A 12,063-nucleotide genomic window follows, 5' to 3' on the forward strand; every position below is an offset into this window, starting at 1 on the left:
GTCCAGCTCTTCCGGGAGGATCCTGAGGCATTCCCAGGCCAACTGGAAGAAATAATCTCCATCTTCCTCTCCCTGATGGGACATGCTGGGAACTCGTCACTAGGGAGGCATCCAGGGCCAAACCAGATGCCCGAGCCATCTCATCTGGCACCTCATTGTGTCTCTCAATGAGGAGTAGCAGCAGAGCCCCTTCTGGATTACTGAGGTGCTCACCCCATCTCTAAGGGAGAGGAAACTCATTTCGGCCACTTCCGTATCTGTGATCCTGATCTTTAGGTCACCACACACAGCTTGTGACCATAGGTAAAGGCAGGAACGTAGGTCGACCGGTAAATCGACTGGTAAATACCGCTTTACTACGACCGACCGATACAGACTCCACATCACTGCAGACAGTTCACCAATCCGGCTGTCTATCTCCTGCGCCATTCTTCCCTCACTCGTGAACTTCTGTCCCAGTCCGCATGAAAACCTAGTAGTCAACCACATTTCCAGACATTTGACATTTTTCTCTCAAAGTTCCAAATCCTTGACTTTTATTTTTTTATTCGAAAGGTGATGACTACACTGGTGATTTGGCCTTACTCTTTTTTGCTCTCCCCACTGCCCATTTCACCTGTTATCGGAAGCACTTCTCCTTCTACAAAAGTCGAACGTCTTCAAAATTGTTGTCTCGCACAACTTCAAACCTGTTTTTGGTGCTTTCGAGTGCAAAGAAAGCTCCTCGAGACTTTAATCCTGCAGTGCTTTTAGAGACGAGAGACATGAGACAAGGCGTGTTGCTGTTAGAGAGGCCGTCACCCAAACTTCACTTTGAGAGGTAGTATTCCCTTGGACTTTAAACCTGGGGAAAAACAATTAAGCTACTTAGGTACATTTGAAAAAGTCACACATGAACAAAGAACTATTGAATTAATTACAATCACAGAAACTATGGGATAATGTAATAAAAGAATACAGACTATATTTTGTCATAAAGTCCCAATCACGAGGCCACCATACCAGAACACCTCAATGCCTCGGCTGTGAAAGTCTGTCCATAAAGGTTATGAACCGAAGCACATACCTCGATTTGAAAGCTTCCAATGTGGATAAATCACGAAATCTGAATGAACAATGCCCATTTTTAATACATATATTAAATGTATTTTTTAAATGGCATTCCATTACATGTTTGCCTGTGGTGGTTTTTTGGAGCGTGTGTGAGTCAATGCCTTTGACAGGAGGGTGTGCTTGTGCGTGTGTTAATACATCATGCAACAGCCAAGTAATTTCCTGCCTGTGGGTCACGCTGGCTGGCTGGGTGGGGGCGACGCTGCTCAGCCTGCTGGAGCTAACATGCTGTGAAATGTCATGTCATGACACAAAAATGAACATTTGGAAGGGTTGTTTGTCGACAAGTTAGCTTTTCACTGTATTTAAAAATGCGGATATTATTTCTTGGATGTGGATTTGTGTTCCCTGCGAAAATGTGTTGCGTTTGTCCCCGAAAAGAAGCAGGCAGGCGACGACGAGATGAGCAGTCAGATGTGTGAAGTGATGTGACCGTGACAGGCGGCAGTGGGAACATGATTGACAGCTCATTCGTCCTCCGGCCCCCACTCCAACATGGCATCCGTGTGCCACGTCACTTCTCCTTTTATTACATTTTAAGATATTTTTCCTCTCATTTCATTTTTTTCTTCCTAACCTCCTTCTTAGTGTTTTCCTCCCTCAGTCTAAATTTGTTTATTCTGTCACCCATACATGTATCCTTCGCTTAAACCTCCTTTTCTGTCTTCCTTTATTCCTCCTCCGTTCCTCCTCAGACCTGCTTTTATTCTACTTTCCTTTCTGACCTCCAAACCAGCTTTTTTTTCCAAACATATTTGTTTTCCTTCCTTTATTCCTTAGCTGCCTTTTATTCTTGCATTCTTCCTTTGCTGAAACCTACGTTTCTGCCATCCTCTCTGACCTTTTTCATTACCTCCTTCCTTCCCATCAGTTTGGAACATTCCGTAGAGGAACAGGTTAATCGAAAACAGTTGAGTGTCATGATTGGGTGTAAAAGGAGCATCCCCAAAAGACTCAGTTGTTCGTTCACAAGCAAGGATGGCGAGGTTCACCACTTTGTGAACAACTGTGTGAGCAAATAGTCCAACAGTTTAAGAAGAATGTTTCTCAAGGTATGTTTGCAAGGATTAAAGGGATTTCATCATCTCCGGTCCATAATATCATCAAAACATTCAGAGAATCTGGAGAAATCTCTGCACAAAAGCGGCAAGGCCGAAAACCAACATTGAGTGATCGATAGACTTTCGATCCCTCAGTGGGCACTACATTAAAAGCCGGCATCATCGCGTAAAGGATATTGCCACGTGGCCTCGGGAGCACTTCAGAAAACCATTGTCGGGTAACACAGTTGGTTGCTACATCTACAAATGTAAGTTCAAATTCTAGCATGCAAAGTGAAAGCCATATATCAACAACACACCAGAAACGCTGCCAGCTTCTCTGGGCCCGAGCTCATCTGAGATGGACTGAAGTGGAAAACTGTTCTGTGGTCTGACGAGTCCACATTTTGAATTGTTTTTGGAAATCATGGCTGTCATGTCCTCCGGGCCAAAGAGGACCAATCCAGTTCAATAGTCAGCATCTTTGATGGTATGGAGGTGTGTCAATGCCCATGGCATGGGTAACTTGCACATCTGTGGTGGTACCATTAATACTAAAAGGTACATACAGGTTTTGGAGTAACATACTGTATGCTGCCATCCAAGCAAAAGTCTTTTTCAGGGATTTCCCTGCTTAATTCAGCTGAAGTTGTACATCAAACAAGATTGGGAAAGAATTCCACCTACAAAGCTTCAACAGTTAGTGTGCGCAGTTCCCAAATTTTTACTGAGTGTTGTTAAAAAGAAAGATGATGTAACACAGGGATAAACTTGCCCTTCTCCCAACTTTTTAGGAACATGTTGCAGGCATCAAATTCAAAATGAGTGAATATTTGCAACAACAAAAAAAAAACAGTTTATCAGTTCAAATATTAAATATTTTCTCTTTGAAGTTTGCAAACCATAGTATTTATTTGTGATTTATGGTTTACACAAGGTCCCAACTTCATTGGAATTGTGGTTTGTACTTTTCTACCTTCTGTCTCTTCTTTTGGACCTCCTTCGTGCCTTCCACCCCCTCAGACCTGCTTTTCTTCCCAACCTCCAACCTTTTCACTTTCCTTCCCGCCTTTCTACCTACCCGATTTTTATTCATGCATCCTTACATTGGTCCTTACTTTGCTTAAAGCTCCTGTTGCTTCATTCCTTCCTGCCTTCCTTTTTGCCTTCCTTCCACCTCAGAATAGCGTTTGTCTTCTTTTCTTCCTGACCTCCTTCTTTCAAACCCTCTTTTTTGCATCCCACCCCTTTTCTTGAAACTACTCTTCTTTGCCCCCCTGCTTACATTTTGATCTCTTATGCCTTCCTTCCATCACCCCCAATTTCATTCAAAATTGGAACATAAGCCCTCAATCATCAGTAATATGCTGGTCTGGACATGTGAAGTTAGGATGGTGCCTACTTAGCTCAGCTAGTACAGCCACTGATCAACCAGTTGGTGGTTTGAATACAAGAGATAACTAACAGTATTTTGCAATTATAAAATACAGTAAGATACTCTTGAAATCCACCGTTCATTTACAGCTGTTCATTAAAAATGCTGTTTTATGCTGTTAAATTAGTTATTTACTGTTATTATAACTACTGTTATTTTTAAAATTATTATAAAATACAGTAACATACTGTTGTAAATTGACCGTGAATTAATAGCAATTGGTTTGTGTGTCCAATACTGCTTTAGAATCCACTTTCTTTGTTCTTGACTCAAATTATTTGACATTAATCACTGTGCCTGTTAAAAAAAATTAAAATAAAGTACGTTAATATAATAAGTACTGTATATGCCAACTTTTGGCCGACTCTATATTTTGTGGATTTGTATGTAATTCAATGCAACATACAACCATTTACTTTAGTAGCACATTAATAATCTTCACTTCATCATCTACATGTTTTCATGATATATGTGCATATACATCATCAAAGTGAATTTTGAATTTATGCATGTTTTTTGGGATGTGGGAGGAAACCGGAGTGCCCGGAGAAAACCCACGCAGGCACGGGGAGAACATGCAAACTCCACACAGTCGGGGCCGGGGATTGAACCCGAGTCCTCAGAACTGTGAGGCTGACGCTCTCACCAGTCGGTCACCGTGCCGCCTCCTTTCCATTTCATTAAAATTAAATTAAGTGAATATGAAGACTTTGACATGAAAAAAAACATAACATTTACAAAAATACAACTACGACTACTACAATTAATAATAATAATGATTAAACCAAGCATTGGGGATTTACTTTCATTGTATTTTATGTCATGCAGTTTTAATTAAAAAATTGTTTTTATTGATGTTTGTTGTCATCACTCAAAATTATGAGCATGCCCAAAAATATTTTGAAACGTATATTTATGTTTTCGGCAGTACAGTGAATGACTGGTTTGCACATCCGCCTCACAGTTCAGAGGTTGAGGGTTCAAATTCAGTCTCGCCTGTGTGACGTTTGCATGTTCTCCCCGTGCCTGCGTGGGTTTTCTCTGGGTACTCCGGTTCCGCCCCCACATTCCAAAAACATGGGTGGTAGGTTAATTGAACTCTAAATTGTCCTCAGGTGTGAATGCTTGTTTGTTTCTCTGTGGCCTGCGATTGGGGTGTACCTCACCTCTCGCCCAAAGTCAGCTAGGATAAGCTTCATCACACCCGCGAGCTGCGACGCTCGAAACGTAAGTGGAAGTGGTACAGAGAATGAATGGATGGATGGATATTTGTTTTATTTTGCTCACCTTTTCATTTCATGAAAAATATAGGATGAATGAAAATTAACCCAACAAATTAACGATCATTATTAGTAGTAGTGCTATTGTCTCCATGCTTATTTTAAATAATTATTTTATTTCCTATCACCCTGGATTTTTTTCATCATTAAAAAATAGAATTGTATATATTCTTGCTAATAGTGATAATCGTAATTTTTGCGTTATTTATTTAATTTATTTATGTATTCATTTATTTTCGTTTGAATCTTTGCTCTGTGACGTCAGAGGGTGCGGCCATTTTGTCACCGAGCCTGACGTTGTCGGGCAGGAAGCTGGGTGAGTAAATCGTCAAAATAAAACAATCCCCTCAAAGAAGTACAGATTAAAAATAACATAGACATAATATGTGCCACAAGAGTGGCTCGAATGCTGTATTACTCTCCATTGTATTAAACAGAAAAGCCATTTTGGAAAGAAACGGCACCAAATGTTGATAAATGTGGGGTTTCTATTGTCATAGTTCGTTTGAAAGCACTTTTGCTTCTTACCATCCTTACAAGAAATTCAATTTCCCCCCTAGTGTAACTTCGGATATAAAAATGACAAGTGTAAGACTTGAAGTGAGCCTCGCCGTCTTATTTTGTAGAATCCCCAATGACGCGGTGGCGTCCGCTCGCCACTCGACGGCTGCCGGCGCAGCTCGCTGTTCCATCTGTGAGCGGCATCGTGCACGGCACGTTGGGAGAAAGACGCGGCCAGGACCAACCAAAGCTGCTCAGGTTGGTCTTTGCTTCTTTTTCTTCACCTTTTCCTCCTTTGAGCCTTTCTCCTTCCACGGTTTCATTTGCTTATTCAACGTGGTCATTTTCTTTTTCTGCGCTTAATAAAAAAGAGACAACTTTGACGACGCCTTCGAACAAATGTGGCCTTTTTCTTTTTAAACACAAGACTTGTGGTGGATTTAATAATATGGATATTATTAATAGTGTTTGTTTGTAATGTGTTGCGGTGGCGCCTTTGTGAGAGTTTCAGCACCGAGGAGAGCTCCGAGTGCGCGAGTCAACCATGCTACTCGCGGGGATTAGGGACCTCGACCCACGGACCGCAAATGGCAACAAAATCGCCAATAGCAAACGCCCTCCACTCCTAAAAATATACACAATTTTACTGCATTAGTATTTAAACCCCAAATATACCACATACTATGATCCCAAAACAATTTCATATCCATGTCATCTCATTTTAGAATATTACCCAAAATTGGCTTTCAGCTAAGCATGGATAAATACAGTGGATATATAAAGTCTACACACCACTATTCAAATGCCAGGTTTTTGTTATACAAACAGAGGCCAAGATATCCACTGTTTCCACCCTTAATGTGGCCTATAACTACAACTCAATTAAAAAAAGAAAATAAAAAAATGAAATCATACAGTACACACCCTCTTATAACTGGGGATGTAGCTGTGTTCAGAACAGCACATTCAAACTCAGCACACACATGCCTCCATTTAAAGTGCTTCTTATGAACCCCAATTGAAGTTCACACGTTCTAGTGCATTTGCAGTTCTTCACCAGTTTTGCATTGGGGCCAGTGTTTTTGCGAGAGACACATTCACCCTACCTCTAACTAACGTTAGTTAACATTAACGCAACACAAAACCAAGCAAGTCTGCAGCAGTAGGCTGTTGTGTCATATACTGGTTGCTGAAATGTTGGGTATTCCTCTCCATTGCTTTTTATCTCGTTCAAAACGAAGAGAGGGAAAAAAAAGTGACATGATGACCAATTGCTGCACCATAAAGTAACAAATAACAATGAGGCCGATGTTAAAACCGAGCCAGGTGATGGTGTTGCGACAGCTGAAGAGAAGCGAGTTGAGAGAGAGCCAGAGGACCTGGGAGACCTGGGAGTTTTTTTAGGGAAAGGACACAGAGCAGGATAAAGTTAGTTCAAGATCCTGAGAGCGGGAAGGCTGAGCGTGAGGTCCAAGCGGAGTGTCAAACACGGACGGACAATATACAGGTACAATATGTGCATCCGCAAGCGCTGGACCATCAGATTTATGATGTTGAAACACTTGCCTGCTAAGTGTGTGCGTGTGTGTTACTGCATTAAAATGAACATTAAATTCATGTTTATTTAACAGCGACTACACATACAACATTGCCAGCATTGAAGCAATTTAGACAATTGTGTATGTGTATCTGTTTATTTTGAACTACAGACAAAAAGCAACGCAGAGGAAGACACAACATTTCAGCAACTGAGTATATATTTGTTACAATAGGCTTCTGTTGCGGGCCTGCTCGGTTTTCTGTTGTGGTAAAGTTAAAACTACAATGCACAACTTTTTTCTTTTTTATATTTTTACCCAAGCCACTACTAGAGGAGGTGATGCAATGCTGTTTAAGCCTATCAGCTCCTCTAACACCTTGCTGTACTTTTCAGTAGTTTATTGTTTTTTTATTTATTTAGTGTCTGCCGTATACATTCCCACGCTGGCGCATTTAGTGGCGCACCCAAAATGACGTACAAGGAAATAACGGCACGGAAATGAGTCATTTTGCCAAGCAATGGGAGGAGCGAGGTTGTAAAACGCTCACTGAAAATATTATTTTAGTGTTTCTGTGGCATAACACAGTCATGCACTAATTACTGTGTAAATAGAAACAATAATAACAATTGCAACAAACATCTACCACTTTTCGAGGAGCCGTTGCCTGCCAGTAGTGTAAGTTAACTTGCTAGTGACCAAGCGACGTGGTTTGCCAGAACCTTTATCCACTTGATTGTAACTTTGAGTGTCATGGAGAGGTTCCTCTCTGCTGTGCCGCGACTTCCTTAATCTCCCTACGGACATCAGTTGCCGGTGACATACAGCTGAGGTCCAGAGACGTGACACAAAAAGCATGATTGAGAGGGAAAACGAGGAAGAGGAGCAGGACAAGAGGCGAAAAACGTCTTCCATGTCCTGCTGTCAAGAAGGAAGCGACCCGCCCTGCACTCGCTGTACAGTGAGCTATTGGATATGTGGACGAATGTTTTGATGCTCCACATACAGTATGTTGTACAACACCAATTCCAATGAAGTTGGGACATTGTGTTAAACATAAATAAAAAGAGAATGCAATGATTTGCAAATCATGTTCAACCTACATTTAATTGAATACACTACACAGACAAGATATGTAATGTTCAAACTGATAAACTTGATTATTTTCAGCAAATAATCCTTAACTTAGAATTGTTTGGCTGCAACACGTTCCAAAAAAGCTGGGACAGGGTCATGTTTACCACTGTGTTACATCACCTTTTCTTTTAACAACATTCAATAAATGTTTGAGGACAATTTGTTTGAGGATAATTGTTGAAGCTTTGTAGGTGGAATTCTTTCCCATTCTTGCTTGATGTACAGCTTCAGCTGTTCAACAGTCTGGGGTCTCCATTGTCATATTTTACGCTTCATAATTTTCAATGGCAGACAGGTCTGGACTGCAGGAAGGCCAGTCTAGTACCCGCACTCTTTTACTACGAAGCCACGCTGTTGTAACACGTGCAGAATGTGGTTTGGCGTTGTCTTGCTGAAATAAGCAGGGGCGTCCATGAAAAAGACGTTGCTTGGATGGCAGCATATGTTTCTCCAAAACCTGTATGTACCTTTCAGGATTAATGGTGCCTTCACAGATGTGTAAGTTACCCATGCCATTGGCACTAACACAGCCCCATACCATCACAGATGCTGGCTTTTGAACTTTGCGTCCATAGCAGTCCGAATGGTTCTTTTCCTCTTTGGTCCGGAGGACACGACGTCCACCATTTCCAAAAACAATTTGAAATGTGGACCAGTCGGACCACAGAACACTTTTCCACTTTGCATCGGTCCATCTTAGATGAGCTCGGGCCCAGAGAAGCCGCCGGCGTTTCTGGGTGTTGTTGATAAATGGCTTTTGCTTTGCATTGTAGAGTTTCAAATTGCACTTATGGATGTAGCACCGAACTGTATTCACTGACATTGGTTTTCTGAAGTGTTCCTGAGCCCATGTGGTGATATCCTTTACACATTGATGTCGGTTTTTGATGCAGTGCCGCCTGAGGGATCGAAGGTCACGGGCATTCAATGTTGGTTTTCGGCCTTGCCGCATACATGCAGTGATTTCTCCAGATTCTCCGAACCTTTTAATGATATTATGGACCGGAGATAATGAAATCCCTAAATTCCTTGCAATTGTGCATTGAGGAACATTGTCCTTAAACTGTTGGACTATTTTCTCACGCACTTGTTCACAAAGAGGTGAACCTCGCCCCATCTTTGCTTGTGAATGACTGAGCAATTTAGGGAAGCTCCTTTTAGACCTAATCATGGCACCCACCTGTTCCCAATTAGCCTGTTCATCTGTAGGATGTTCCAAATAGGTGTTTGATGAGCATGCCTCAACTTTCTCAGTATTTTTTGCCACCTGTCCCTGTTCTAAGTTAATGATTATTTGCTAAAACAATCAAGTTTATCAGTTTGAACATTAAATATATTGTCTTTGTAGTGTATTCAATTAAATGTAGGTTGAACATGATTTGCAAATCATTGTATTCTGTTTTTATTTATGTTTAACATAACGTCCCAACTGCATTGGAATTGGGTTGTACTTTATCACATTTATTAAACCATAAAAAGATGAATTAATCATTGGAAGCAGTGATTTGTTACAGAATCAAGACGCGGGAGCAATACAATATTTTCAAAGATGCTCGCTTATTTGAATGACTGGTGAGAGGAACAAACCTACATACGTATACCGTACATTTTGTACATGTACATTTTGGCCACATGCTTCGTACATTTTGGCCACATGCTTCGCTTTTTTTTTTTTTTTTTAATCTAAAGGTACATTATACATATAGTTAAGTATAGTTGTAAAACACTATAATAGGGTTACTTTATAATGTACATTCACATCATTTTGATCTACCTAATGGGTTTCAATAGCTCTATGACACCACAGTGTGTATTCACCCACAGGGAGAGGGGGGAGACTTTTTTTCCACTTTAACACTTACAATTTACAAGAACGCACAGAGCTGGAAAAAAAAAAAAATTATATATATATGCAGTGGAAAGGGGGCGACGGGGCGGGGACAGTCGGACTCGGCACAGCCTACCTACGTCATCGCGACGCAACGGACCGCTTTGTTGTAATGCTGAATTCCAACAGTAGGGGACGCCCAAAATCGTGGCTTATAGCTTGAAGCAACGTTAGCTCGAAGCTTGCGATCAACTCAACGTGACGTTAACTCCTGGTCTAGCAGGCTGCTATTATAATCCCTAAAGTTATCAAACTACATTTCTTGAGCAGAAGTCTTGTAGCAATACAATATCGTTCGCTTTCACGCTGGTTCAGGCTGCCTCGTCGGGTGAATGCCGTTGACGTCTAGCTTGTGGCATTTGTCAGCAAAAATTATTATTGACTGCCATTTCCAGTGGTGCAATACAATAAAATATCCTGTGGTGTGACACATCCGCCTCGAATTTTGAGCCACAGATAGACATTAGTTCCGCCTTTTATATCTGCGCTATATGACAATTGTAATATTGACAATACTGTATTTTTATCACAAAAACGTGGCATTTGAACAGTGGCGTGTAGACATTTTATATCCACTTTTTGTAAACAGTAAGCAAAGTCTGCTTAAGCAGATGAGCACGTGTGTGTGTGTGTGTGTGTGTGTGAGCGCGTGTGCGCATGCGTGTGATCAGGAATAAAGTGGCGTCCCAATGGAGCGTCTTTCCTGAACGCAGGATGTTTTGTTCTCCCTCTCCCACAATAGTCAATCAATCCATCAATACTTTGTTACTGGAGCAACTTTCACGATTAAAACACGTCCAATTAGCAGTATTTGTGCATCTATTGTACTTGAGCCCAGCATATTCACAGTTCAGCACTCGAGGATTCACCATTTTGTTCAATGTTTTTCTTTTTGTCTTTTTTTTCAGGGTGGTGGGTGGGGGTCACCAATCCCAAAACAACAGCTGGAAGTTTTGGGGTTAAAAAATAAATAAATAAATCACGGAATGTTCCGTGATTCCATTTGTTACCTGAAACGTTCTTAAACAGAGGTCATTTTTCCCATTGAAATGAATGGAAATGAACTTCATCCGTTCCAGCCACAAAATTGTATTATCATTATCATTGTGTAGTTTAAAAATAAATATAGAGCAATATGGAAATAAGGGAAAACACACTATTTTAAAGAAATAAAACGCTAAATAATGGCACGGTAACATTCTGATTCAGGCGTTTTTTTTCTTTTGTCAGTTTCTTTTCTAATTCATTGGTTGATTGTGGCACAACAAACCGATCCAGGGAAACTTCGTTTTCTGTTCTGAAAAAAAAATCTGAAAGTGGGATGTCACATTGCCATTTAAAAGATGAATTGATCTGTTGACCAGTTTGCTGCGCATTTCTTTTGATAATTTTTTTTATTGCCTTGCTCACGCTATCACCAAGGAGCACTGTCTCATTATTGCCAGTCTAATAAAGAGCAACAAAGCTCAACAAAAATTCAGTGCCTACTTTAGGTGCGATGCGTGACGCGCAGTCAATGACGGTTGCACAACGCACAAATCTTTCTGCTCATCTATGAAAAGTACTTCCGAACACTATCTTTCGCAGATTGGCAGCCCTTTGATTCATATTTTTTTTTTTTAGAAAATGTTTAGCACGACGACAGCGCACCTCTTTCAGTCTTCATGCATAAAGTGGGAGCTGCTTGTTGCATCTGATTGGCGAAATCTGCATAAAAGCGGAACTTCCGCTGAGGGAACGCCTCCGTTGAAAGCTATTTTGACGTGATTATGTGATTATTATTATTTAATTAATGAGACACTACAATTCAATAAATAACTTAGCACATCTGCCTCACAGATCTAGGGACCGGGTTCAAATCCCGGCCGCGCCTGTTTGGAGTTTGCATGTTCTCTCCATGCCTGCGTGCGAATGGTTGTTTGTTTATATGTGCCCTGCGATTGGCTGGCGACCAGTTCAGGGTGTACCCCGCCTCCCCCCCGAAGATAGCTGTGATAGGCCCCAGCGGGGCTTATCCTCATAGTGAGGATAAGCGGTAAAGAAAATGGATGGATGAATGGACGTACATACTGTAACTAGTATTTTTTGATGAAAAGAAAGTGATTTTGGGCCTTTTTTATTACGTCAATCA

General features: G+C 41.1%; 1 protein-coding gene across 2 annotated transcripts in view; it reads left to right on the top strand.

Annotated features, from left to right (window-relative positions):
• Positions 1-5,518: 5,518 nt before the first annotated feature.
• The window catches only part of LOC133398280 (synaptosomal-associated protein 25-A-like), a 51,678-nt gene continuing 45,133 nt past the window's right edge, over positions 5,519-12,063 (top strand). For both annotated transcript variants that reach the window (XM_061669934.1, XM_061669933.1), the window contains exon 1: positions 5,519-5,627. The gene's annotated coding sequence lies outside the window, so the exon portion shown is untranslated. The remainder of the gene's footprint in view (positions 5,628-12,063) is intronic.

This window comes from Phycodurus eques, chromosome 2 (genome assembly GCF_024500275.1).
Source record: "Phycodurus eques isolate BA_2022a chromosome 2, UOR_Pequ_1.1, whole genome shotgun sequence".
Classification (NCBI taxonomy): domain Eukaryota; kingdom Metazoa; phylum Chordata; class Actinopteri; order Syngnathiformes; family Syngnathidae; genus Phycodurus; species Phycodurus eques.